The 26,841-nt window shown below is 54.6% G+C and overlaps 1 protein-coding gene across 3 annotated transcripts in view; it reads left to right on the top strand.

Annotated features, from left to right (window-relative positions):
- Positions 1-26,841, top strand: part of LINGO1 (leucine rich repeat and Ig domain containing 1) — a 99,080-nt gene that overhangs the window by 16,836 nt on the left and 55,403 nt on the right. For 2 of the 3 annotated variants that reach the window (XM_048956551.1, XM_048956553.1), the window contains one exon: positions 18,245-18,286. The gene's annotated coding sequence lies outside the window, so the exon portion shown is untranslated. Of the gene's footprint in view, positions 1-5,122; positions 5,249-18,244; positions 18,287-26,841 lie in introns of those variants that run through there. The other variant, XM_048956552.1, reaches the window with a different exon arrangement.

Raw genomic sequence — 26,841 nt, 5'->3', positions numbered from 1 at the left:
TTGAATTACTGCTCATCTATTCCTCTTGACATCCTCATGCTCATAACTAGGGAGCCTGCATTACCCGTTCGCACATCTGTCAAACTGCGTGTTCCTTGGCCATTTCCAGAGATACATAAAATTGCCCGTGTTTATGACATTATTGACAACCCACCCAGTCTCCTTCCCCCTCCCCAGGCCTGAATGGCTGCCTCGCTTTATGAGGATTGATATTTGGGCAGTAAATATTTTAGAGCCTCATCTGATGAGTGTGTCTGTGCGGGTGAATACATTTCTGTCTGAGGACAGATGTTGGAGCTATTTTCGTTGGGGGTGTGGGGCTCTCTCTCTCCACCCTCTGCAGCACCTCTGTCTTTCCTTGGCAGCTCCCAGTCCTGTTCCTGGGGAGCAAAAGGAGGGGGAAGGGGCTGGGGTGGCTCGGATGGCAGAGCTCTACTTTTTGGATAGCTCCTCACTTTGTGGTCCTGATTTCTGCAGCTGGGTTGAGCTTTTATGGGCGAGGCATTCATCTTTCTCCAACCCATTGAAAGCTCCAGCGCCTGCTGTGCTGGAGGAGTAGGTCCAGCCCTTTGGAAAGCAGGGGAAAAGAAGCACAAGGCTTGCTGCGGTTTCCAAGCGATGTATTTTGACTCTGCTATTCTGGAAAGGCAACTTATCTCCAAAAGTTTGAAACCACACATGGGTAAACTTCTCTAAAGGGGAAACAATTTGAGAGTGGTGTGGTCTCAATGAGCTGAACAATTTTCTCTTGCTGAGCAAAGCAAAGGAGCCTGATTTCAGCTCCTACACAACATTCGCTCTCTTTTCCTTCCATGAGCAAAAAGAAAGCGCTTCAGGGCGCCCTGGCTGCATCCATCAGGGTGCATCGTGTGCAGGACGAAGGCTTGTGAAGGTGATGGGGGAGAGGAGGAAGCACTGAGCTGCTCCCTGGGGTTGGTACCTGGTGTCCATCAGCCTCGGAGCTGAGCACAGAGGTGAGGAGTTCAGCGGCGATGAGGGATGCCGACCTGGCCCTGGCCGGTCTGCTCTTTTGTGGCAATAGAGTATCTATTTATTTATGATTTCCGTGGGTGGTGTTTTGGATGATCTATTGAGCCGGAGTGAGATATTTTGAGGCACGGCGAGATATTTTAAAAACATCTCATCACTCTGGAAATATCCACGGTGCGATAGCTGCGTATTAGTCATTCCGAAAGGGAGTGATTTCAATGAAAGAAAAAACATTTCATCTTGTCAGAGCATTTTCACTCACTGTCTGCCAGGCAGCTGCTGTCAGTCTTCAGCTTCTGTTGCTGGTTTTACTCTTCTCAGGCTCTGCCCTTTCATTTTTTAACAAGAAATAAAAAAAAATAAACCCCGTAATGGATATCGGTGGATATGAACTCGTCAATTGTCAGCAAGAAAGAGCCTTTCAAAAGATGCTGTAAAACCTCTCTGGATTATTTCCAGTGAGATTAGTCCTCCTGCTGACTGAGCCCATTTGGAAGAGGAGACTCTTCCAGGTGTGTAATGCACCCACCAAGATGGCACGAGGGATTTTCACTTTGTGGGAACCTGCCATCAATTGCCTGATACTCAGCGCTACCATTAGGGAGAACGTTCATCACACTCTGCTGGTCTGGAGATGGGTTCTGCCTCTGCTCTGCTCTCTGCTTTCCATAGGTCTGGAGATGGGTTCTCCCTCTGCTCTGCTCTCTGCTTTCCATAGGTCTGTAGATGGGTTCTCCCTCTGCTCTGCTCTCTCTTTCCATAGCTCTGTAGATGGGTTCTCCCTCTGCTCTGCTCTCTCTTTCCATAGCTCTGTAGATGGGTTCTCCCTCTGCTCTGCTCTCTCTTTCCATAGCTCTGTAGATGGGTTCTCCCTCTGCTCTGCTCTCTCTTTCCATAGGTCTGTAGATGGGTTCTCCCTCTGCTCTGCTCTCTGCTTTCCATAGGTCTGTAGATGGGTTCTCCCTCTGCTCTGCTCTCTCTTTCCATAGGTCTGTAGATGGGTTCTCCCTGTGCTCTGCTCTCTGCTTTCCATAGCTCTGTAGATGGGTTCTCCCTCTGCTCTGCTCTCTCTTTCCATAGCTCTGTAGATGGGTTCTCCCTTTGGCAGCCAACATGTGCTGGGAAGAAGGATTTGTCTGGGATGTTCTGATCCCATTTGATCATTCCCCATCATCAAGCTGGGGTAATTACAATGTAGTTACACTGTAAGTGCCATGCACGGCTGCCTTGCGCTATGTAATTGCCATTGCCTTGTGTAACTAGAAGACAACTGCTTAAATAAGTAAAAATTATCCCTTTGTGGTTAAATGCTCTGTTGGAATCGGGATGGAAAATCATTGTGTTTACACCTAGATTCTTCTCATTTCATTTGCACGGTGGTTCTGTGAGGTGACCACACTGTAAAACTGCAGCTTCCTCTTCAGCTACTGTAGAGGTGGAAAGTGAGGAAAATGCTTTTTCCCTTTAAAGTACTGTGTGGCATGGATATGGAATGCTCCATCCCTGTGGAGCACACCATAGAATGGCTCAGGGTTGAAAGGACCTTAAAGACCATCCAGTTCCACCCTTCCCATGGGCTGAGTGTCCTCCAACTCAGGCTGCCCAGGGCCCATCCATGGTCTTGGGCACCTCCAGGGATGGGACACCCACATCTCTCTGGGCTGGGTCCCCTCTCCAACTCTCAGAACTGCTTTGAATACGGATGCTTATACTGAAGCCTGTTTCTCAGCTGATTTCGAGCCAGGTTGCCTTAGCTACTGGGTGCTGGCAGATACGGGTGAGAAAACACTGAATGGCCTTTCGGGGAGTTTGGAGAAACCAGCAAAAGGTGACTCAGTGTCTCCCTGCAGTGCCACCTATCCTTCAGTCACCTTGCTGGGGCTGGGGCCATGTGTCTGCTGACCTGCTCTGCTCACTGGATGGTGACATCCATCCCAGTGGCTGAGGAGGGCTGGTCCCCATCAAGCCAAGGTTGGTCGTTGGCCAAGGAGGTGGCTGCACCATCTGGACAAGGCATGCGCTGCATCACGCTGCTGGTGGCGAACGCAGCCCCCTCTGTGCCCCCAGCCAGCCTGAGTCAGCACTGTGCTGCTGCTGTCATCGTGCTCTTTCCCTTTTTTAAAGGAAAAAAAAGAAAAAAATCAGTATTTAAAGTATTTAAGCAGATGGGGAGCCACACAAAATACAGTCGGTGTGCGGATCGTGTTTCATGACTAACAAAATATGCCAGGTAGGCCATTCCACTTGAGATATTTTCAGGAATATAATCACTTTCACACATCTTCATAAATTTGCCAGAGTGTTAGTTTTCCCCCATATGGATCTAGGAGGATACATACAGCATGTCATGACTGTTGCACAGCATCTTGACTGCCGTGTCTTTGTGTTTCCCCCCCCCCCCTTGGGCTGTAACTGCAGTAATTTTGTCTCCCCACTGCCCACATGCTCATTGTAATTAACACAGCAGAGGGGTGGTGTCCTCACTCCTCGGAGCCCCCCACGGTGGCTGGGTTGAGCTGGGAGGTCCCAATGGGCAGCCAGAAGTAGGAGGGTGGTCACAAGGTTGGATAGTAGGAGGAATTTACTCTCAGAAAGAGTGGCTGGGCATTGGAATTTGCTGCCCAGGGTGGTGGTGGAGTCACCATCCCTGGAGGCATGCAATAAACATGTCAATGTGGTATTAAGGGACGTGGCCAGTGGGTGATATCTGTGGTAGGTTGGACTAGATGAACTTAGAGGTCTTTTCCAACCTTAATGATTCTATGATCATAAGGAGCCCCAAGGGCTGTGTCTTCCCCTGGGGTTGAATTGGATATTCCAGCACAGCACTAGGGGATAAACAAATGCAAAATATTGTGAATTCATTCACTCTCAGCATTGGATTGTGTTCTTTCCTTTTTTTTCTTTTCTTTTGGTATCATGGAAAATTAAATACAAGGACCTGCTTTCTGCATGTTATTGATCTTTCACTCAAAATCTGGGCCCTTTTCCAGGAAAAATGAGCCCTTTTGTGAACAAAGAGACAGGCACCTTCCCAACAAAAGTCAGCTTTCAAATCCAATGTTCTGTGTGTTTGAAATCTCACGTTTCTGATAGGAAAATATGAGTTTCACTCAAATCTGCAGAGAAGTGACGCTGGAGGAGGGGGGAGCCTGCCCTGAGCGAACTGACGAGCGCTTTAATAGCGGATTGCTGAAGGGATTTAAAAGCAAACACAAAGACAGCCTTGCTGCTGGTTCCTAGCAGCTTGTTGTGAGCCTGCAGCGTGAGTCCCTGCTGGCAGTGGCCCTGCTGTCCTGGTCCCCTCGCCGTACAGCTCGCAATGCGGCTCCCCCAGGGCCTTGGTGCTTTGCATTCCCTTCCTTTTAGCATCTCGCCAGTTCAAACTCTCCTTACGCCCCTCTCCTTCTCCTACTTTGCCAGTTTGGATGCTGAGCTGGTGCAAACTGGTGCGGCCATTCCTTTCCTTGGTGCACACCTGAGCCTGCTGTGCCACCCCACTGCTCCGCACCGCTAGCTGGGCTGAGTCTGACCACTGCTGTCTCATAGGTTAAGTTCTTAAATCCCTGCAGCTCGTTTATTTGTTCATACAGCACTTGGGAATTTGCTTGGGAGGAGACGCGTTACATTGGGCTGCGCTGCTGCACGGATGCTCTGCTTTGGGGCAGGGCTCCCAATGGGCGTGATGAACACGTGTTCACAGCACACCCCCAAAATATTATTTTTTTTGATAGCAGAAGGGTGAGGGAATGAGCATGGCCCCTGCAGCACTGTGCCCCCACGGCTGGCTCCAGATTTCCCCAGCTCGCTGTCTGCTGCAATGGGTTGCACCAAGCTTGCCCAACGCTCCCAGCATTGGAGTTTTGCTGGGTTGGGGCCGGGGGCTGGAGATGGATGGCATCGAGCAGCACGCACGCACGGAGCAGACAGCTTGGGCATGTTCCAAAACACTTCCCACGCCCCCAGGCTGAATTGTAAGAAGCCGGGGCATCTGCACGTACAAAATGCTCTGGGAAAAAAATAAAAATAAAAAAAGGGAAAGGGAAAAAAAAAATCCTGAAGGCGGCACAGCACCCACAAACCAGTGTCTGTGTGCGCAGGGGCGTTGGTTTCAAAGGCTGAGCAGCTCCGGGGCTCTCTGCAGAGGGGCAGAGCTCAGGGGAGCAGCACGGTGCTGGCCATCGGCTTGCTGCAGGCCCATCCTCTCGTGGTGTGGGGAAATGGGAAGAGGAGCCTGAGCTGCCCAGGACCTGTCTGGGTGAGTGACTCTTCCTGATGTTCCTCTGGGGCAGTGCAGCTTGGAGCAGGGTGTTGTGGGGCTGCGTTATTCCCTGCAGGGTGCAGTGGGTTGTGAGGTGTAGTGATGTGATGGAGAGTTGGACCGTGTCCTGGTGGTCAGTCCTTGCTGGGGGCTGTATGGTCACAGATGGAAGCATCCAGGGCCTCTTCAGATCCTGGGGGAGCAGCTTGATGCTGCTGTGTGCCTGCTGTCCGTTCTGGCTGTGAATGCAGAGAGCTGAGCTGTGCTTGAAGCATCAGTGTGCTCTGCTGTCCTGCTGCCTGTGAGGAGGATGGGGAGCTGAGTGCTGGCATGCTGGGTGCCCCAGCTCTGCCAGCCTTCATGGACAACGACAGGTTGCTGGGGGTGCTCCCCTTGGTGCTCCTTGCAATGGGCACCATGCCTGCCATGCCCTGGGGCTCTCCTTTATCCCATTCAGCAGTCGGTTTGGTATTTTTAGGGGGAAAGGGAGACTGCTTGGAAAATCTGCCCCAGGGTGAAGAACTTTGCCAGTCCTTTGGCACCAGCAGCAGCAGTGCTCTCCAGGACATCCTCATCCTTCTTGGCCATGGATACGTTCCCTTGGGAGGGAAGGGGCATCCTGCGCTGCTGCTGCTCAGGAGGAGGAGACAGTGAGGAAGGCAGAGCGGGATGGGGCGGCCCCGCGTGCCCCGGGGGCCTGGCTCGTTCCTGCTAATTAGCAGTGTAACCAGCCATCCAGAAGCCGGGCTCCTGGCAGATAATTACCTTGCTCCGTGCGAGTAAGGGAAGAGAGAGACTGGCTGTCCACAGGGACTTGAGAACCCTCCCCATTCTTCAACTCATTTAGGAAAGGCAACTAAAAAAAAAAAATACATATAGACGTTTTAACAAAGCTATTTCTGCCAGTCAGGCAGGCCAATTTGTTACCCAAGTGACAAACTTGATTTTACCTCGAGGAATGGAAGGTTTTTCCACCTTAGTTTTGGTTTTCATTCCCCAGTGTTCGGGGTGCAGTGTTCCAGGGCTGTGCTGGAGCCCTGTGCCCCCTCTCCCTGTGCCCTGGTCCTTCAGGTGGGCCAGGAGTTCAGAGCCCCCTATGCAGCTCGTGTCCCTTTGGAAAGCTCTTGGTGTGGCCTTATGGAGCGTTGCTTTGTGAGCCCTGCTGATGTAGCTGCATGCCTGGGTGTTGCAGCCCCTCAGCCCGCAGCACCATGCTCTGAGGGTAGGGATGCTCTCTGTGCCAGCATCCCCGTTCTCCTCCTTGTGGCCGTGGGATGCTCTGAGCATTTCACCATTGCTTTTTACAATGTGCTCCTTAAATATGGCTGCACTGAGGCCAGGCTGGCTCATGTCCCCTAACTGCCCCTGTGCGTTCAGTGCCTGGGTCACATTCTGGGGGTCTCGCTTCATGCACCAAGAGGATTCTTCTGCAATGACAACGGCATCTGTTATTCCATCTGCGTCCATCACTCCATCTGCTCTGGGCTGGCTGGGTGATGGAGGGGTTTCACTGTGCACCACCAGCAGCTCTCTGCTCCGCGGTGATCCCTCCTTGCCAGCAGGTGCTTTGTCTCCCAGCAGCCGGTCTGCAGAGTGGGAACAGGGACAAATTGGCACCCGTCACACTCCTGGCTTTTCGTCTTCTCGCCTGCCAGCCCCACCTCCCTTCTCTTTCTCTTTAGAGATTCAGGTCATGCCTGGAATTAGGGCTCCCTGGACAGCAGAGGAACAGTGGTTAAACTGCTTACCATCGATTAGGCAAAGTAGTTTGGGGTTGTTTTGTCCACCCCCCCAACCCCCTGCCCATAGGGTACTGTCAGCACCCTCTTTAACTCTCCCAAAATGCAGGCCCTGGTGTGCTTTCCTGCATGCTGGGGGTCTGGGGGAGGGGGGGGGTCTGCCCTTGGTTGGCACCCACAAATTGCCAGCTGCTCCTGCTGCTGAGACCTTGCAAGAAGGCATTGTGTTCAGCCGGCTGCGTTCATCACGCTGCTCCAGCTGGGATCAGGCGCAGATAAGGCGATCAATAAATCCTCCTCTCAGCTGCAATGTGCTGAGAATATTTCGGGGAAGGGCACGGAAGGCACCAGTCCCTGGCCTGAGTGCAGGAAAGGGCTGAGGGAGGGCAGCTGGACAGCTCAGCTTGCTGCTGCTCTATGGCACAGCTCCGTACATGCCAGAGGGGAGAAGAAAGCTGTGCTGCTGTGCCCATCCCGGGCTGTGCTGCGGAAAGTAGGTCAGGCTGCTGTGCAGTGCCAAGCAGGACCCTGAGTGTGGCCACCCTCCCTGGGAGCAGATGGGAAGCACCGGTGCCGCTGGGCTCGGGGACAGCAGGACAGCATCCCCTTGTACTGATGCAAGGCTCCATACGCTTGATGTCAGCAGTTTTTGGAGCCTTGGGGCTCCTGGGTGGGGAAGGAGAGGAAGGTTGAGATGAGTAGCCTGGTTGCACAGCTTGGGCTCAGGCTAGGCTCGGGTCAGCCCATCATCACCTCCAGAAGGCTCCCGAGCTACGTGGAGAGGGGAAAATGAAGAGGTGCTTTCATGGTAGAGGTGTTTTAAGTGCAAATCAGGAGCACTTGGCCAGCAGAGCCAGAGCAAAGCACTTTGCTGTAGCTGCAGGCACCTGTTGTGAGGTGGAAGCAAACTCAGAAATTGCCTTTGCAGCACTGGGTAGGGCAAGGTCTGCCCCAATGGTGCCAGGGGGCGGTGCGCTGCAGGAACACGGGGCCATCTGCGTGCCAGCCCCCTGCATCCTCAAAATGCCTGCCCTGTTTCAGCACCTGGGGACGTGTGTAGAACACCAGGGTGATCCCAGTGCCCCCCCAGAGCTGGGGCAGCCCTCCCCTTGTTGCGGCTGGGGGACTGGCGGTGAGGATGCTGCAAGCCAGGCGGGGGATAAATTGAGTGCGTGTATCACGGGCAGGTCTGGGCTGTATTGATTTTCAATGAAAGGCTGTGTCATGAATTTTTCTCTCCTGCTGTATTTGCTGCAAAGGTGCATCTTGACTGCAAGCATTAACCGCTAACTAGAGAGCTCATTTCTTCCCCTTTAGGAGGAGGGAAGGGGGGAAAGAAAGGAAAAAAAAAAGGAAAAAAAAAGAAGAGTGGGTTTGCACACACTCCTTTTAAGCACATGATGGATGCAGTGGCTTTGCTAATCCAACAGCAGAGCAGAAGTGGGTACGAGCGGAGGGAAGCACCGCGTCCGGCACTCCCAGGGATGGCTGTGTGGTGGCACGGTGCTGTGGCCCTGCTGTCCCCAGAGGGGCTGGGGGAGCCTCAGTGCTCCTCCTTACCTCCCCCCGAGGCCACTGGGTGAGCATAGGGGCATTGCTGCTCTGAGGCCCATAGGGGTGCTGCAGGAGGAGTGGTGTAGGAAGGGTTAACGCCGGCGCCTGAACGGAGCACAGCCAAGCTGAAGTAGAGCAGTATGCAAATCTACCCACTTTCATAAACTGCTTAATTAGGCGAATGTTAATGAGACGTTAATTACTGTTGTGCCGGCGAATCCCACAGAACGGAGATTATGTTTCTCTTCAAACATCCAGTCTTAATTATAACTTGTACTTAATCCCGCCGCCCTGCCGGGGATGGAGCCGGCTGCTGAGGATGGGCGTCAACTCAGGGGTCACTCACAGCCCCATCCCTGTGTCCGGCCCCACAGCCCCCCAGGGACACGTGCCACTCGTTGTCCTTGTGCTGGCGAGGCCTCTGGGAGCTCCTTCCCCACCTCCTGCACTGGCGTGGATCCCCGGCGCTCTCTGTGGCTGCTGTGCACGTGTGGGTTTTGTTCAAGCATGCATCCAACCCGAGATTGCCGCTACAGAAACCAGAGCAATGGCCATTTCCAATTGTGACAGCTGTCACGTTACAGAAAGCACTCCTTGAAGTACTGCTTATAGAGGAGCAGCAGCCCCGTGCTGCCCGCAGCCACCTCCAGTTGCTGGCTGCAACACGAAATAAAGGGCAGGGGAAGGAGAAAGGAGGGTCTGACTCAGCCTCATGGTTAGATTGGCATTCTCATGCAGGGAGCCATGCACTGGGATAAATCCATTCCTGCAGCGCCGTATATCTCCACTGAGTGGGAAGTTGGGGAATAAATGGATGCTCTTCATATGTTATTATGGCCTGACAGCGACGAGGCAGACAGCGGCGATGCAAAGGTGATTAATGAGAAAGTTTGAGCTAACGAAGTGTAGTCGTCCCTCATTACAGGAAAATGAGTTCCATTTACCACCAGCCATTGGGCTTGTAGAGTTGGGAGCGCTCTCTTCTCTTGCTTGTTTGTGTTTTTTAAATGCTGGCTAATTTATTTCCAATTTGCCTCTTGTGAGGCTGGGCAGCAGGGAGTGGCAGGCAGCACCATATCAACAGGGCATTCAGTAAGAGGTGTTCTGGGATGGACCCCCAGTCCTCTCCCTCTGTCTGGTGAACCCCCAAAGTTTGGGTTGTGGGTAGCTGGGGCTGGTGTTGGGACGTTGCTTGGCTCAGGGATGGCCGTGGCTTGGTGCCACTCATTGGTTTTAGCCTTGCAGCACTGGAGGATTTTCTCTGCCAGATTTGGGGCAGGCTGGGCAGGATATCCTCAGCCTGGATTTTGAATGGTCTTATCGCAGCCATGCCCAGAGGCAAAGGTAAAGGCTGGGTCAGAGTTAGCTCTTCTCCGGCGCTTCTCATGCTGGGATTTATGAGCAATTCTCAGAAAAGCCAGCTGTGGCAAATCCCATCCTGTCAACGGGGCAGAAGGGGATGGGGAGGTGAGGGCAGAGCTGTGCAGAGGGAGCTCAGGTCCATGCACATTGCTGCCAGAGCCTGCTGCCTCTGGTCTGAGCACCTGGGCTGGAGAGTGTGTGCATGGGGTGTGAGCAGAAGCTGTGAAAAGACAGCAAGAGGCAGTGGTGGGGCTCCCCTTCCAGGGGGTTCAGTCTCAGAAAGGCTGTCACAGCCTCTGGTCCCCTGCGCAGCGCATGGGACACGTGGCAGGGCTGCTTCAGAGCACAATGTCTTCCTCCTGCTGCAGAGGGCTGGAAGGGGAACGCCGTGACCCAGATAAGCTGCCTCAGGTATGCAGCTCCAGCAGAGATGAGTAAAGCAGTGATGGTGCAGTGATGAGCTGGGGGAGAAGCTCTCAGCCAGGGCACCTGGCTTCGGCTGGTAACACCAAGTTGGGGAAGGCAAGGTGGGGGGCACAGGGAAGAAGTCCTTGGCATGACAGGGCCTGTGGGAACAGAGCCACTTCCCATTAGCTCCCATACTGCTCTGCCTTGCCTGCACTTACACCAATGTGCACAAGAGCAGAATGTGGCCCGGGCTCTCCAGCAGCCGTGGAGACGCAGGAGGCCAGCAGCAGAGTGCTTAAAGGCTAATGAAGATGCACTAGAAAATGATGAGCTCTGCAAGCACTGTTCCTGTGTGCTGGAAATTGGGGTGCCGTGAAGTGCTCTAAGCCCTTAGAGCTCTCTTGAGGAGGAGCGATCTGCGTGCCGAGCGGTGCTATTCTTGGAAAGGGCGGCTTCGCTGACTATCATCTGGCTTTGCTGAGCTAGCTCTGCAGGTTGGCGCCAGCAGAAAGCATCTCCTGCTCGGCCGTTGCCAAGCCACCTACTTGGAGTGGGTGAGGACTTGTTTGCTCCTCATCCCAGCTGGGAGAAGTGAGCGTCCCTGTGGGAGGGTGGGAAGAGGGAGCAGCGCAGCGGCAGCTCCTGAAGGATGTCGGAGGCACGCTCAGCATCACCCCCAGCTCCAGGATTTGGCTTCAGTGGTCACTCTGTGCTGAGGGGCTTGGCCGAGGCAGTAAAGCATGCAGATAGAGCTGGCTCCATTTGGTACAGCCCCCCATGCGCTCCTCAGTGCTGGACCTCTGCAATGTGAGCACAGCCCTCTGTTAGAGGTGGGTCTCAACCCCAGCCTGATTCCCCACTGCTTCTGGCTTTTTTGGCTTCCCAGGTTCTTCTATGTGGGAGCGAGGAGCCCACTGTGCTCCCAAGCAGGGTGGGAAGCATCCTCTGGGCTCAGATGCTCAGATGCAGAGCTGTGCTCCTCAGGGGACGGCCCCCACCGCTGCCAGCCCTCCCGCTGCGCCGCGGATTCCCCTCTGTGCTGCTGCGAGCAGAAATCCCCGGGCCCCCCCTGCGTCAAGCAGTTGCTTTGAGCTGAATTAGGGCTGAGCATTCATTTGTTGTACAAGGAAGGAGCTGGGATGTGTCCCTCTAGCGTTTGCTCTCGTTCAGACTCCGCCATAATCTCAGCGCGTCACTCGGCTCCGTCCTGCCCTGCGTTGGGTGTCCCCACCCCTGCTGGGTGCTGTCAGCACTCTGCTGCACACGTGTCCCCAGCGATGGGGTGAGCACTGGTGTGCATGCAAAAATGGAACCAGGAGCCCTAAGCAAGCAAACAGCAGCAACGAGGGGATGTCTGCCTTGCTCCTGCTTTTACTCATTCCTTTCCTTCTCCCCTTTCTGAGCTTAATGCCCTCGCTCAAACACAGCCAGGCCATGCCCTCCACTTTGCTCTTGTGGTCAAAGGCCTTACGCACAGCCTGGGAGTTGGGCTAGGGGGCTCTGCTACCTGTGCCTGGTGAGGCCTCTGTGCAGCCCCTTCCCTTTGCTTGGTTCTGCAGGAGAATGATCAGCTCCGTCAGGATTTTCCCAAACATTTCGTTTCCAGCAGTCAGCACAGAAGGAAAGCCTTTCAGAGAGAAGGTTCCCAGCCAGCTCTGATCACAGGCGGTGCTGGTGGGCATGGGGGGCTGCTCTCTGCCAAGGGATTGCACCGGACGTGGAGGGGTGTGATTGCACTGCCCCACTTCTGTGCCTTGTGTAACCAGTGACAGGATACAGTGAGCCTTCCCCAGCCCTCCAAATCAGCAGGAAAAGGTTAAAAACTTCAGCCCTCCCCCCCCAAGGAGGGAATTTTGGGCAGCCCGGGGTGCTCCGGTGGAAGCCACCAGCCAGACCTGACTTGCTTTTAAAGATGCATATTTTTTACTCTTGCATTTTTCTCTTTTCTCCCCTTCCATTTTCCATCCCCACACATTTCCTTTAATTCTCCCCCCCTCCCATTCCCCCCCCCCCCCCCCCCCGCCTTCCTCCTCCTTTTCATGAGCTATTTTCAAATGCTGGGAAGGGTGAGATCCGGGGAGAGGAGGAGTAGCTGAAAGAATGAAAAAAAAAGAGTGGTGAAATTATTTCACACATTTATGGGGGGGGGGGGGGGGGGGGGGGGAGAAAAAAAAAGGTGTGGGTGTGGGGAGAGAGAAGAGCTCCGGATCCCACAGGACACAAAGCAAAGCTTCATTCATTCCCTTGCTGCCGTGCCGTTCTGGCAGCAGGTAGGGATGTTGGTGTGTGCACAGCCCTACGGCTTTATGGGGTGCCTTGCTGGGAGCTGGGGGAGCAGATCAGCCCCAAAAGGGTATCCTGAGCCTGCACTGGTGCTGAGGGGAGAAGGGAATGGGATCTGCTGGGAAATGGATCCTTGGTCCAAGCAAAGCACTTGGCCACACGTCGGGTTGGAGGAGCATTGTGTATATTGCTGGCTTCACCCGCTTGTTTCTTCTGCTCGGTGCCACAATGACAGCGTGTTTGATGGTTCCTCCTGCTTAATAAATAGGATTAAGACCAGCAGCGGTAGCACTCACTGAAAATTAGGAGTTTCAGGTACGATAAACTCTTTATGTGGCAATATCTCCTTACACTCACTTGTTTTTCCATTTAGGAAACTGGAAGTACCTATTTTGGCTTGATGCGAAGCAATCTTTAGATTTGATTACTTGGTTGGCTGGCCCATTCTGAGGAATCTCATGCTTGGTTTGCTGGGGGAGCAACGCTTGGAAAGGGGGAAAAATGAGGCCAAAGGCAGCTTTCCTAAGATGGGGTTCTGTCAGTGTGGGTGCCATGCCTGTCCCACACCTCCTGCCTGCATGCCTCAAGGCATTGCGCTGGGGGAGTGCTGGGGATGAGCAGAAACTGAGCAGGAGCTGGAGAAGAGCAGAGCTCAAGGAGGAGCTGGAGAACAGCCTTTCAGTCCTTCACGGGAGCTTATAAATAAGATGGAGGCCAATGTCTTACGTGGTCTGAAAGTGACAGGACAAGAGTGGATGAGGAGCTGGCACTGCTGCCCAGAGCTGTGGGTGCCCCATCCCTGGAGGTGACTAGGATACGGGTGAGCCTTGGACAGCCTGAGCTGGGGGAGCACTTGGCCCATGGCAGAGGTTGGAACCTCAATGATCTTTAGAGTCCCTTCCAAGCCAACCATTCTCTACTTCTATAAGAGCAGAGCTCAGGAGGAGCCAGGCACAGCCTTGGGCAGCACCCAGCGGCCCCAGCTGCCCCACCGTGCCCCGTCCTGGCAGATCCTGCCACCTGGCATTTCACACCTCGGGGAGGGTGACATTTGCTTTGCGGCATTTACACGTTAGAAAGCTGGCATTTCACCCCCAGAGGAGGCTGATATTTATGAACTGGGGCACTGGCATTTCATTCATTGTTACCATCCAGTGATTCAGACAAGGTCGCTTAGCCAGAAAGGTCAGCCAGGGCTCTGCTTTTCTTTGCTGCTTTCCTTTCTTTTTTTTCCCCCTCAAGGGAAAGAGGGAAAAACAAAGCAAAGCCACGCACCAGAACTGCTGATTGCCATTTTTCTTGCCTTAAAAGTGAAAGTCTGCTATGCTGAATAAAAGCTAAGGTTTTCCAAAGTCTTCCTTGCAAAGTTGTCTCCCGTAAGGTCCTTATTTCTTTTCTTTTGTTGGGATTCTCTCTCCTACCTCCCAATAACACAGCTTCTTCCTTTTGGACCACCCCTTTTGGTCCTACCTCTGCTCTGGTGCAGGACAGTTCTGCCCAGCAGTGCAGTATCATTCTCTGCCTTGGCCTGAGAGCTGAGCTGAGGTCTATGTGATCTTCAACTCTTGGTCCAGGGGCCAAAACACCACTTGGAGCACAGGCTTCATCCCCAGAATTACCATACTAGGTGGTTTGGCAGCGCCCCGCTCAAGGTGGGCACATCCCCACCAAGACCACAGGGCTCTCGTTGGGCCGGGGCAATCTAGATTCTGCCAGGGCCTGGGAAGCATAAATAAAATCAATAAGAAGCTGCTAAATTGTGCCTGAGCCCTGCAAGGAGCAGCACAGGGAGTGCTGGCTGCGGAGATGTATCTGCTGCCACTCGGCGTGCTGAGGCACATTCATTAAGTATCTTTAAGATGGATACACCCCCCGATTCACCTCCTGCAATAAGCCTGGGAATTTATTTCCTTCTGAACCATGCCATCAATCAGTGCTGACAGCATTGCCTCGTGCAGCGCAGCATTGGGCTGAGCAGCCACAGCAGCACAGCACGGCACAGCACAGCACAGCATGGCACAGCACGGCACAGCATGGCACAGCGTGGCTCCCTTTAGGAGGACCTCAGCCCCAGGGTACCCCCGGGATGGGGAACCTCATGGCTCTGCCTCAGGCAGTGCCTCCTGGGGGCTTCATTGCACTTAGGTGCCCTTGTGCTCCAACCCAAGGTCTTTGCAGAGACTTGACCATGCACAACCGGATTTGCCTTGCTTTTTTCGGGAGGAGAAGAATGAATCCAGTGAGTTTAGCCCACGTCCATGGTGCTTTTTGGGGAAAAACAGCCATTTTTGGTGCTGGCTGGAAACCCTGTTTGCACCCAGCTCTGTGGAGCGCACGTTGCTTGGCGTTATGCAGAGACCTGGGTTTGACTTCCTGCTGTAATTTCTTCTGATGCTTTTAATTTTTTCTCCCATATCAGCTGGGAACCTCCCGACGATCCCCTAAGAGCAGAATAAAGACTTGTCAACCTTTCCTACACGTTCATTAAGATGAAAATAACTCGCCGCAGCCTTTACAATGCTCGATTTTCTGCCGCTTCTGCTATGCCTGAGCCTTATTTGACTGACTAAAGAATCCTGAAGCTGAGGAAAAAAAAAAATAGATGAAGTCGTCCAATAGTCAGATCCGCGATGGGAGCGGTCCGTGAGCGGCAATGAGGGTCCCAAGGCAGCGCGGTGCCACCCGGCCCGGCTTTGTTCCGCCCGCTCCTCCCGCGGGTGCGGGGCTGTGCCGATCGTTCCGGGCGAAGAAAGGCATTGTGTGCCCTGTGATATGGAAATGAGCGGGGAGGTGAGGGCAGGAGCGAGGGTTTCTGATGGTAATGAGGCTTTCTTTCCCGGCACCAGCCCTGCTTTTCAAAGCAGGACGGTTTCAAGGTGTTATAGTCACTCCCCGGGATCGTTTGTTCACTTGTTTTTTGTTTTTTTGTTTTTTTTTTTTAACCCCATCTTTCCCTTGAAGACAGATTTCCTCCCTTTCTGAGCTTGGTAGCGCTCGTGGCTGCTTAAAAATGGTGCCTTATTTGTGGTGCCAAGGGCCAGGTCCTGCACTTTGGCCACAGCAACCCCAGGCAGAGCTACAGGCTTGGGGCAGAGTGGCTGGAAGACTGTATAGAGGAAATGGACCTGGGAATATTGGTTAATGCTCAGCTGAACACGAGCCAGCAGTGTGCCCGGGTGGCCAAGAAGGCCAGTGGCATCCTGGCTTGTGCCAGCAATGGTGCAGCCAGCAGGAGAGGGAAGCGATCATCCCTCTGTGCTCAGCTCTGGTGAGGCTGCACCTGGAGGGCTGTGTTCAGAGCTGGGCCCCTCACTGCCAGAAAGACACTGGGGCCCTGCAGCGTGTCCAGAGATGGGCAGCAGAGCTGTGAGGGGTCTGGAGCACAAGTGTTATGGGGAGCTGCTGAGGGAGCTGGGATGGGTCAGTGTGGAGAAGAGGAGGCTCAGGGCAAACCTGACTGCCCTCTCCAACTCCCTGACAGGAGGTTGTGGTGAGGTGGGTGTCGGCCTCTGCTCCAGGTAACAGCGATAGGATGAGAGGTGATGGCCTCAAGCTGTGCCAGGGGACGGACAAGTTGGACATCAGGAAAAGTTTCTTCTCCAGAAGAGTGGTCAGGCAGTGGCACAGGCTGCCCAGGGAGGTGGTGGAGTCACCATCCCTGGAGGTGTTCAAGAGTTGAGGAGATGTGGCACTGAGGGACGCAGTGGGATGGATCGACAGTTGGACTAGATAATCTTGTAAGTCTTTTCCACTCATAGTGATTCTATGATTCTGAGGCAGCTTCACATGGTCGCAGTGCCCCTCCTGCCCTGGACCGCAGCGCATTCTGTCCTGGCTGACTTTCAGACTGCAGATCTGGAATGCAGCCGTGCTGCTGTGGGGCACAGCCCCAGCGTGCTGCCCCCGGGCTGTGAGCAGCACTGCATCCCTCTGAGCTTACCCACATCTCCCTCCCTAGCCAAAGCCCTGCAGCCAGCTGGTGGCTGCTCCCACATGCCCGGCGCTGTTCAGCTGCCTTATTTCATCCTTCCTAATTCTACAAGACGTGGCAGTAAATCCATGGCGTATGCGCGGAACCATGTGGGGCGTTTAAGCGATCATTTGCATCCAGATGTGTTGATGGCTGTGGGGTATCTCCTGACAACGTGGGTTTGCTCTGTATATATTGCTCTGTGCTGAGCTGTAGAGCTAACATTTAGAATCAGGCTTTGAATTGTCGGAGCGAGCTGGCTGGGGCCAGGCCCCATGGATGTGTGGGGTGACCCTGTGGGGGCTGCCCAGCTCCATACCACTGTATACATGTGCTTATAGGGGTGTGGGTGAGCAGAAGGAGGGTTATTTGGGAGAGGCTCTTTGGCACAAGGCCTTGGTTTGTAGCCGTGCCCCAGAACCAGGGCAGGTTTCCCCCTCACCATCTCCTGCTGCAGCCCTGGGCTTGTTCTGTGCTCCCCCCAGCAATTCAGGGATGCGGTGTGACCATCATCCACTGGCCTGCCCCAGCTCCATCCAACACCTCTGCGGGAGATTTCTCTGCCAGCATCACCTTGCACAGGCCTGGGTGGATGAAATGGACTTTGCAGTCCAAAATCCCTTAATCTCCAGTATACTTAACTGTATTAGCCAGATTACAGGAGTCAGAGACACAGTAATTGCACTCAGCGGAGGACATGCTCCGCATTTCATGCCGGGAGGAAACGCTCTATCCATTGCCTCTCTGCCCCCCATCTCCACTGAATTGCAGTGGAGCTGTGATAAGGACGTGTTAAACACGCCAAGAAATGTCACATCCAAAGTACAGCACAGGCTCCCGATGTTAACCTGTCAGCCTGGCAGAGCTGCAGGGATTGGAAGAGGGGTTCTCTCCTCTTCACCCTCCTGAAGGCTCTTTGCGCCACCAGGCAGCGTCCCCAAGCAGGGACGGAGCCATGAGGTGTCCTTTGGCAACACAGCCCCCTGCATCCCACCTCTTCCCACATCCTCCCACCTTGGGGCAGGCTGAGCACAACCTGTTGCTGAGGTGCTGATTTAAAGCCCCCCTGAAGATGGGTGACGTCAGGAACCCGTCTGTCATCTTTACGGCTGGCTGCCGGCGTGCCGCACACCCGCCGCTGCCGGTAACTGATTGCGGAGCGTGCTTTATTGTCTGAGGAATACTTATGCAAACTAACACAATGGCTTAATAGGGAACACCTGGAGAAATCTCCAAAGAAAACGCTGTAAATTCCCCTTCCCTCGTATTTACGGAGAGATTTTTTCACAGGAATTTATGGTTGTTGTGACTCCTTTGCACGGGTTTGCATAGCGTGCTGTGGGAGCTGGGGAGGCACTGAGCACCAGGTGTGCGCACACCAGGGTGGGTGCCAGCACCTCCGCACGTGTGAAGTCGCTCCCAATTTCTCCCTCCTTGGCTCAGGAATTCACCAGCACATGACCCAGCAGGGTAGTCAAGAGCTAAGCCTGTGTCTCAGCATGCCCCATGTCTGTCCTCTGGCCAGCAGTGCCCTGCCAGCCCTGCATGCTGCCGGGGGGACAGAAGTAGAACCTCAGCTGTTGGCACAGTCTTGCCAGCCTGCCTGCATTCCCTTTTGCAATGCCCACTGCTGGCAGTGGCCAGCCCACTGACACATCTCTCTCTGCTCCCTTCCAGGTCTCACACCTAGCAGCGGGTCCCTGCAGGACTCCAGCTCCGGTAAGTACAGTGTGTTTCCTCCATGTTGTGCTGGGGGGCAAGGTTCAGCCGTGAGGGCCGGGTTGCATTTTCCATTGCCAGGCTCTGCACAGGGTCCATCCCAGAGCCCTTCAGCACAATGCAAAGGCAGCACGTGTGCTGGCGCAGTTATCTCTCCCCCGTGTGCAAACTGTGCATTTGTTGCTGCCTTTCTGCAGTCTGCAAAGGGGGGCATCTTCAGTCCTCACTAGGTAGACTATGCTGGATGAGAACGTAGAAATTCCACTGAGTAATTCCATGGTGAAGCACAGGGGGGATTTGGAGGAGCTCTGCAAAGATCAGAGGGCAAAGCACTGGGTTGGAGCGGAGCAGAGCCACCCTGGGGATGTGGCAGGGCAGTGAGTTCAGATGTGGCTCAGAGCACCCAGGATCTGGAAGAACCATGAAGGTCAGGGGTGGCAGTGCTGGCCATGCGACCTTTCCAGCAGCGTGCTCCTTGCAGCCACCCTGCTTCCTTTCTTCTTGTGAAGCACAGATCAGGCCTGGCAGGTTCCCTGCTCCAGCGAAGGCACTCAGTAAACAAAGACAAAAACCCCTTTGGTTTTTGTATTTCAAGATGAAGCACCCTGAGAAAGCTGGTGCCAGGCTTTGAGTGCACAGATGTACCCGGGGCCAGGCTCTGGGGACGCATGGCCTTGCACGGTCCTGGCTGGGGCTTGGGTCACACCACAGGGCAGTGGTGCTGTGCACGTTCCCGTGACAGCTTTGCTGGGTGCAGTGAGGCCATCCTTGCTTCTTTGAGCCAGTCCTTCAGCCTTCTCTTTGTTTGATGTTTTTTGCACTCCCAAAGTCACCCTGGGATTTCTGAGTGTAATTTAAACCAGCAGAAAGTGTCCTGCTTCAGTGCAGAGAGAAATTAGCAGGGCTGCCTCCAAAGCAGCGGGGCCATCGCATGTTGTGTTGCCTTCCTATCCGGTCTCTTTGACACGTTTTCTTTAGAAAGCACACATATCAAAAAGTGCATCTCCTCTGTTTGGCACTACCCGTAGGGCCGATAATTGAGTCCCACTGCACGCATTGGCACTGCTTCGTTGCTGCTGTCCCTGGCCCACGTGGCCTGGCTGAACTCCTGCTGCATCGCTTGCACAGATTGCAAACAGTTCCATCCATGCCAGGCTCCTTCCTGGCTCCGGGCTCCTCCTGCGCTGTAGGCTGAGAAAAGATGGTCAGACTGGGGAGGCATGGCTTTGATTTCCTGAAGGGAGGAAATCATAGCAGGCTTCCCATGCAACAGGTTGTGATGTATTGTCCAGTAGTGGGCACTACTGGGTGGGTTTGCTGGAGCAAACCGCAGTGAATTGCTGCCACCTGGGCTGGTTGTGCTTTGCAGAGGTGCAGAGATGGCCCCTTAGGGTGCTAGATGGGGTGCCAACAAGGGGCACCTGCTGCTGGGATGACTGGCTGAGGGATATGGAGCACTAGCAGGGACACCACGGCCTGGCATCAGTTGTGCCAGAGTCAGGGCATGTGGCAGACCACTGGTGCACAGTGCCTGCAGCACCCTTTACTTTCCTCACGGATGATCATCTGCAGTTCTTCCTGGCATTTCCATCTCCTTCTGATTCATGCACCCCATCTCCCAGTGGTGTCGTATTGTGGATCCCCAGATTGCCATCCAGGTGAGAGCAGTGCAACCCAAGCTGCTGTGCCTGCCGTGCACTCCTGCCTTCCTCTTCTGCTTCTGCTGTGCAAGTGCCTGCAAACCCAGGGGTGTCCATGGGAGGGTGGGCATCCACCCAGTCACACTCAGTGCCTCTGTTCTCTAAGGAAAAGGCCAAGCAGGAGCCCTAGAGAGCTCAGTGCCCCGCATCAGTGCACTGGTGTCAGGAGAGCCGTGCTGAGCAGCGCTGTGTCAACAGCATCGCCGCTTCGGGCACTGCTCCAGCACAGAAACTCTGTCAATGGGTGGTGAGCAGGCTGAGCTTTCCCAGGGCAGGCCTGAGTGACGTCAGGAAGCAGCAGGCAGCGCTGCCATCCCAGGCAGTTCCTCCTAGAGCTGCAGCCCGTGATGGATTGGGAGCTGCCAGTCTCCGCCTGGCTGTTCACAGGGCAGTGATGGAGGGCACGCAAGCACGTGCCTTTCATAGGGTGGCTGTGGGGTGGAAAACAGCCCCAAAGGGAGAATAGGTGTGCAAGGCAGCTGGCTGGCATGGCCTCTCCCAAACGCAGTAAGCATCTCAAGGCTGCTTCTCCCCAAATCTTCTTACTCTCCTCCTGCAGCACGGTGCTCCCCAGCTTTGGCCGTGTGTGCGAGCGGCGATAGAAGCTCGCTGCCCACGCAGGGCTCCTCTCCAGCACCGTGCTTAATTGCAGCCGAATGCGGTGAGCTCTCCTCCCGGCGCTGCCCCGAGCGCGGCTCCGTGCTGCCTTCGCCTTCGCCTTCACCCCCCTGCACTCGCTGCTCACCCCCGCCGGCTGCGCGGCCGTCACGTGCCGGTGAGAAATGAGCTTCATCTGCACTGAAAATTAATCACATTGTCATGCTGGCAGGGGATGAGGCAGCTGCACGAAAAGCCCGGCTCTCGGGCTGATTTATCACGGCGGCCGCGTGCACAACCGCTCCGCAGCTCCGGCCGGGCACAGCGCCGGTGTCGCTGCGGGCACGCCGGGGGAGATCCGCGCTCGTGGCTCTGCCTTTGCTTTGCAACAAGAGGAGCCTGCTGGGAGGCGGCTGCGGAAAGGAGAAGGGCTGAGGCGCAGTGACACACCTGCCCTCCCTGCAGGAGATGACGCTTTGCCAAAGCAGCACAGCGGAGCTGCCCGCTGTGCCCGCCGTCTCCAGCACAAGCAACACTTGTAGCGTGAGCACGTGAAGAAACGATCCCGGGGCTTCCATGGCGCTTGTGGCTGGTGGAAGTGGGAGGTGCCTGGTTGGGCTGACGTCTCCCTCTCCCTTAATGACTGCAGCTCTGCTCGTCAGAAGCAAAGCCCGCACGGGCTGTGCGCCGCAGCAGCGTGCGTGCCTGTGACGTGCTGCTGCGAGCGCGTGGGAGCAGGGCAGGGCTGCTCGGCTGTGCTCCGTATCCCTGTGTGCCAGCACTGGTTATAGGGCATCAGGGATGGCAGCTGCTGGTGCTGCACGGAGGGATGGATGCGCATCTTTGGGGATCCGGACCATCCATTCATAACCCCTGCGGTGTCACTGCCTGCTGCTCCTCTCCGTGTCAGCACGGGTCTGGGGCTGAGCCTGTGCTCTCTGCCTGCTGCCTGGGCTCCTCCTCCCTGCTGGGAGAGGCTGGGCGCTGTGGCTCCAGGGTCGTGCTCGTCCCGGTGTCTTCTTTTCTTACGTCCATCCTTAGGACAGACGTGGGTTGCTCAGATGTATTCACTGCCGCTTGTCTTGTGGCAATTAATTACTGACTGCTGACAGTGCTTTGCTCTGGAGTGCTCGCTAACTAATTGGACACCTTCCAGTGAACCCCCCGTGCTGGGGAAGTTGCACGTTTTGCTGCCGGCTCATCGCTGCTCTGTTTGCTCACAATGCACGGAGCACTTGGAGGAGGGAGTGGGTGCCAGCTTTGGGCTGCTGGATACCGAGAACAGAGCAAAGAGTTGCACAGGTGTGTGGTGCAGTGATGGTTGAGTCCTCAGTCGTGCTCTTTGCTGCCCAGAGGGAGCCCTACTGTGCAGGACAGACAGACGTTGCCAGGGACGGACCCACAGGAGGCAGAGCAGCTTGCCCACAGAGCCACTGTGATGCCTCTGCCCAAGCAAGGGGCTGAGCTCTGTGCTCTGCCTTCTGCTCACTGCGTTTTCTGCTTCCTTGAGCTTTTGCACCCTCAGCCAGAGCTGGAGCTGCTGGGCTGCCCGGGGCCGCTCCTGGCACACCATGCAGCCAGCTCGAGGGAGCTGCAATAACCCGATAGGGCTCTGCAGAGCCTGATTCCTAGCCCTGTAATTAAACACCCAGCTGTTGAGGTCTTTTATGTGTATTCAGATTGAAACTTGGCAGGCTCCTGACTAGCAGGGAGCCGGATTTGGTGGCCAAGGAGATCTGTTGCGTTTGCACAGTAAACTCCATTCTAGCCTGGCCAGGATGGGTGACAATCCATGCCAGCCAGAAACGCTTGTAGGGTGGAAGGCACTGATGGTGTAGAGTCCCTTGGCCCTACAAATGGGGTTCCTTGGCCAGAAGGCATCCCTGGAGCATTCCAGTGAGGCACACTTTGGGGATGGGGTGCATTTTGAGGGAGCCCTGGGGCAGAGTTGAGCTGCAGGTGCCCTGCCCAGGGGACACTTCTCCTCGGGTTGATCCATCAGCAGCTTTAACGCGTGCGAAAGTAAATGTCACTTACCAAATTTATGGAAGAGATGCCTCACTAGTCTCCTTTTTAAGGTTATAATAAAAATTAAACCACGTTTTCTCCCAAGGGGGAACTGCAGACTGGCGTCGTAAAAAACCCATCGCCGTGTGTTGTGGAGCGGCACGTGAGCGCGTGTGCAGGGTGAGCAGGACCACAGGCAGGGCAGCACAGCAGGCTGTGCTCACGTGGCCGCTGATCTGAGGAGAGCCGTTATTTTTTATACGTATATTTTTATATCATAATTTCCTGGCCGCATAAAAAAGCCCAGGCAGTTACACGAGCTGGGAGCAGAGCTTCCAGTATGAAAACCTGGCACATGGCTTATTTATGCAAGCTGAGCTGCAGTGCATAAATGCACCTCCCTCTCCTCCAGGCTCGCAGTGTAATGATGGTGTGGAGAAGCCTTCCTTCAGGCAGGCTCCTTTTTCCAGCACCATGTGGAAGGGTCTCCTTATGCTTGCCAAGGGGGGTCCGTTCTGCCCCATGTCCCTGGCTCTGATTTATCAATGTGCCTCAGCAAGGAGCTGGGCAGTGCTTCCCACTCCTGCTCAGTCAAGCCACTGGAAGCCCATTGGGACTCATGGCTGCAGATCCACATGGTGCCAGCACCACCCACTCAGAGGAGGCATTTCTTTGGGGTCAAGCTTGGCTGGGAGCTCAGCCTGCCGCTGTGCCGCCTGGCTGGGCCGGGAGCTGGGCCTGGGGATGTTCATCAGCTCTGGCAGCGGAGCTAATGCGATTAAGGGCTTTTCTTGCCCTCCGCTCAGCGCTCGTTAACATTTGCCTTCTAAGGCGTTTATGAGCATCGCCGTTCATCTGGCCGCAGCTTTGGCTTTTGATAAGACGTGCGCACAGCTGGCGGCTGGGGAGAGGCTTCCCGAACCCACGGCCGAGTCGGGGCAGCAAGGACAGGGATGCAGCCAGGGAGCCGCGTTGTGTAACGCTCTAGGAAGGAGGGAGCCCTACTTACAGCTGGGGAAGGCGGGTGCCTGCAGCCCACCAACAGAGACCTACAAACAGCTTCCCGGGGAGTCACAACCCCAGCCTCCGCGCAGGCGGGGAGACGAGCCCGTTTTGGAAACCTCCTTCCCAGCTCCAGGACCCAGGGAGGTATTTTTACTTAGTCTTGCAAGTAGGTCTCGAGGCATCTCTAAGTGGGTGCTTCGCAGCCTGTGTGCAAATAAAGTTTGCCCGTGTGCCCTGCGAACCCAACCCGGGGTTCGCTCCACCTTCTGCCATTGCTCTCCTTCCCCTTCACACCTTCCCCAGCAACCAGGGGACCTGGACATTTCCAGATGGAAGCTGCTCACAGGAAGTGCTCCTGTGCTTTCTGTGCTGAAATGTTTCAGTCTGCACTGAGCCACAGCAGAAAGATTTATTTATTTTTTTTTCTTCTGAATATTTTAATTCTTTCACCAAGAGAGAGAGAGAGAATAAAAAAAGAATTTCCCATGGAAATTGCATTTCCTATTTGGAAACAGGCTGTTAGGCGCCTGTCTGCATTATAGAAGGCTGCTTTTCCAGGGCTGATACGTCAGATTGACTGATTTCAGTATCCAGAATGATGCGTGCTTTCATTCATCCCATTCCCTGGGTTGGAGCTTTCATGGTTTTCCTTCCCTTTGGTGGACTCTGCAGAGCCTGCCTGGCTGGGCTGAACAAGCAGGCCTCTCATCTCTGCCTGCCTGCCCATTTCTGCCAAACCTCCAGGAATTCAATATCTTTGAGATTTCCAGCCGTCACTCACCTTCTATCGAGTTTGACTGCTGAGTTGGAGAGTGATTAGGGGAGACAGGCAACATGCTGAGCACGTGATTGCAGAAACCTCTCTTTCTTAGGGAAACCATGGCCAAAAAGGGAGAAAACCACTAAAAATCTTCATTCTGGAGGCTTTGCTTTGCTCTAGCTGCAGGTGGCTTCTGCCCATACCGTGTGGCAGGTGTCAGGCAGGAAAAACGTGGTATGAGCATCTCCATCAGCACTGCACATTTCCAGGGCATGCCCACCCAATTGGAGCTGCCCTCTATCAGCCATGGAGGTTTATATTACAAGCCCTCCTTGTGATCAGTCTATTATACTGCACACTAAGGAGAAATGTTAGCAAAACAGCGTAGCCGCTATTAAAATACTTTTAAAAACAATGAACTGGGTTCATATAATCATTAAGATTGGAAAAGACCATTAGGATCATTCAGTTCAACCATCAGCGGTTCAGTGGCAGCTCAGGCAGGCGGAGCAGGGTGGCATGGATGGGGCTGGGTTGCTCGCACAGGTGATGCCTGCTCCTATAGCCACTCTCCTCCTTTCCCCTTTCCCCTTTCCCCTTTCCCTTTTCCCCTTTCCCTTTTCCCCTTTCCCTCCCCTTCCCCTCTCCCTCTCCCTCTCCCTCTCTCTCCCCCTTCCCTTCCCTTCCCTTCCCTTCCCTTCCCTTCCCTTCCCTTCCCTTCCCTTCCCTTCCCTTCCCTTCCCTTCCCTTCCCTTCCCTTCCCTTCCCTTCCCTTCCCTTCCCTTCCCTTCCCTTCCCTTCCCTTCCCTTCCCTTCCCTTCCCTTCCCTTCCCTTCCCTTCCCTTCCCTTCCCTTCCCTTCCCTTCCCTTCCCTTCCCTTCCCTTCCCTTCCCTCCCTGCTGGCTGGCAGCCCAGCACCAGGCGTTAAATGCTTTTCCTTTTGGTCTTTTTCAATGAGAACCAGTCTTTTATCTTTTGACTGTGCAACAGTGCTGGAAACAAAGCCTTACAAATCCTGCAGCTTTTCATAGCCACCTCTGCCTCCTGGGCTACCTGTTTGCAGCTCAGGGTGTACCTTGAGCTACAGGAGTGTGCAGGGGACAGAGGAACAGGGACAGGGGGACAGGGATATGAGGACAAGGACACTGGGACAGAGGGGACCACACAGCCCAAAGCTGTCTCTGCTCAGCTCACAAGGGTTTGCAATAGGAAAGGGGAGGCAGGTGTGGATCAGCAAGGCAAAGCATCTCGTTTTGCTTAATGATGACTGACTGCGACAGCCTGCATCTTTAGTTTGAAAAGTATCTGCGAGGTGCAGGCTGCTTCTTTCAAACAGGCTAATTATGTTAATTAAAAATGCTTTCTTTATAGCAGTTCTGATTAATAAAAACAGGTCCGATGCTCTCTTTAAAGTCACAAGGCTTCTATTGTGCAGAAAAGTGGGCTTTTCCCAGTGATGGATGGCTTTGGGGCAGTGCAGAGCAGGGTGGTGTGCAGCACTGGGCAAGGACTGCATGCCTGCCCAGAGCCACACAGGGGAGCATTGGCAGCACGGCGAGGCTCCAGCCAGTAGAAACGCCGCTCGTGTCTCTAATTGCTGTTTATTTCCTCTGCAAAGTAGTGGGGTAATTAACAAGCTCCCAATTAAGAAAAATTGCCTGGAGGGGAAAAACAGGTAGCTGTGCCAAGAGGGCTGGGCTGTTGCCAGGGTTCGGGGCAGGGTGCTGGCCCTCCTGCTGGCTGCTCTGGTGGGATGTGCCTTGGGGACACAAGGGCTCCGGAGGGCACAGCGGTTCCCTGTGGTCCTTGGGCCGGGTGCTGGAGCCACACGCAGCCAGCTGTGACCCCTGACATGGTGCAGGGCAGTTGGGTCTCTGCACCAGCTCTCAAGTCCTATGGGAACAAGGCTCATGGAAACACCTGGCAAGAAGGAGCAGCTGGGTGTCAGCCTTGTAGCATTTGGGGTGCCCACCTGTGCCCCCCGGCTCCCTCTCCCTGTGTGTCTGCACCCCACGGTTGCCCCCTGCCCCCAGGCTGGGCTCTGTGTCTCTCTTCTCTGCCCCGTTTACCTCTGCTATATTTACATGTCTATTTTATGATTTCAATTTTTAATGCTTCTGCTCTTTGAAGATGCTTAATGCTTTCGAGTGGAACATTTTCTTCTGAGTCCTGAGTGCCAATTGAGGACAGACCAATAAATCAGCTAATAACTGGAACCTCATTTTCTGCTCCCGTGGCTCCAGTTAACCCTCCTGGTGCTGCTCAGCCCTCCCGATGCCTCCCCTCTCCCATCCTTCAGGCCATGCCATGCACCGTGGCTGCCCTGCCACCATCTGGGCTGGCTCCTTAGTGCTGAGCTGTCACAATCCAGCACTTCCACTGCGCCCCCGAGGAACAACATCCGTGGAAACTCCTCTCCCACTGCTTGCACAGGTGCTCCTGAGCCTGGCAGCGCTGGAGGAACCCTCTGGGATGGCATCCAGCCC

This window comes from Lagopus muta, chromosome 10, assembly GCF_023343835.1.
Source record: "Lagopus muta isolate bLagMut1 chromosome 10, bLagMut1 primary, whole genome shotgun sequence".
Lineage (NCBI taxonomy): Eukaryota > Metazoa > Chordata > Aves > Galliformes > Phasianidae > Lagopus > Lagopus muta.
This window is presented reverse-complemented; position numbering and strand designations above follow the sequence as displayed.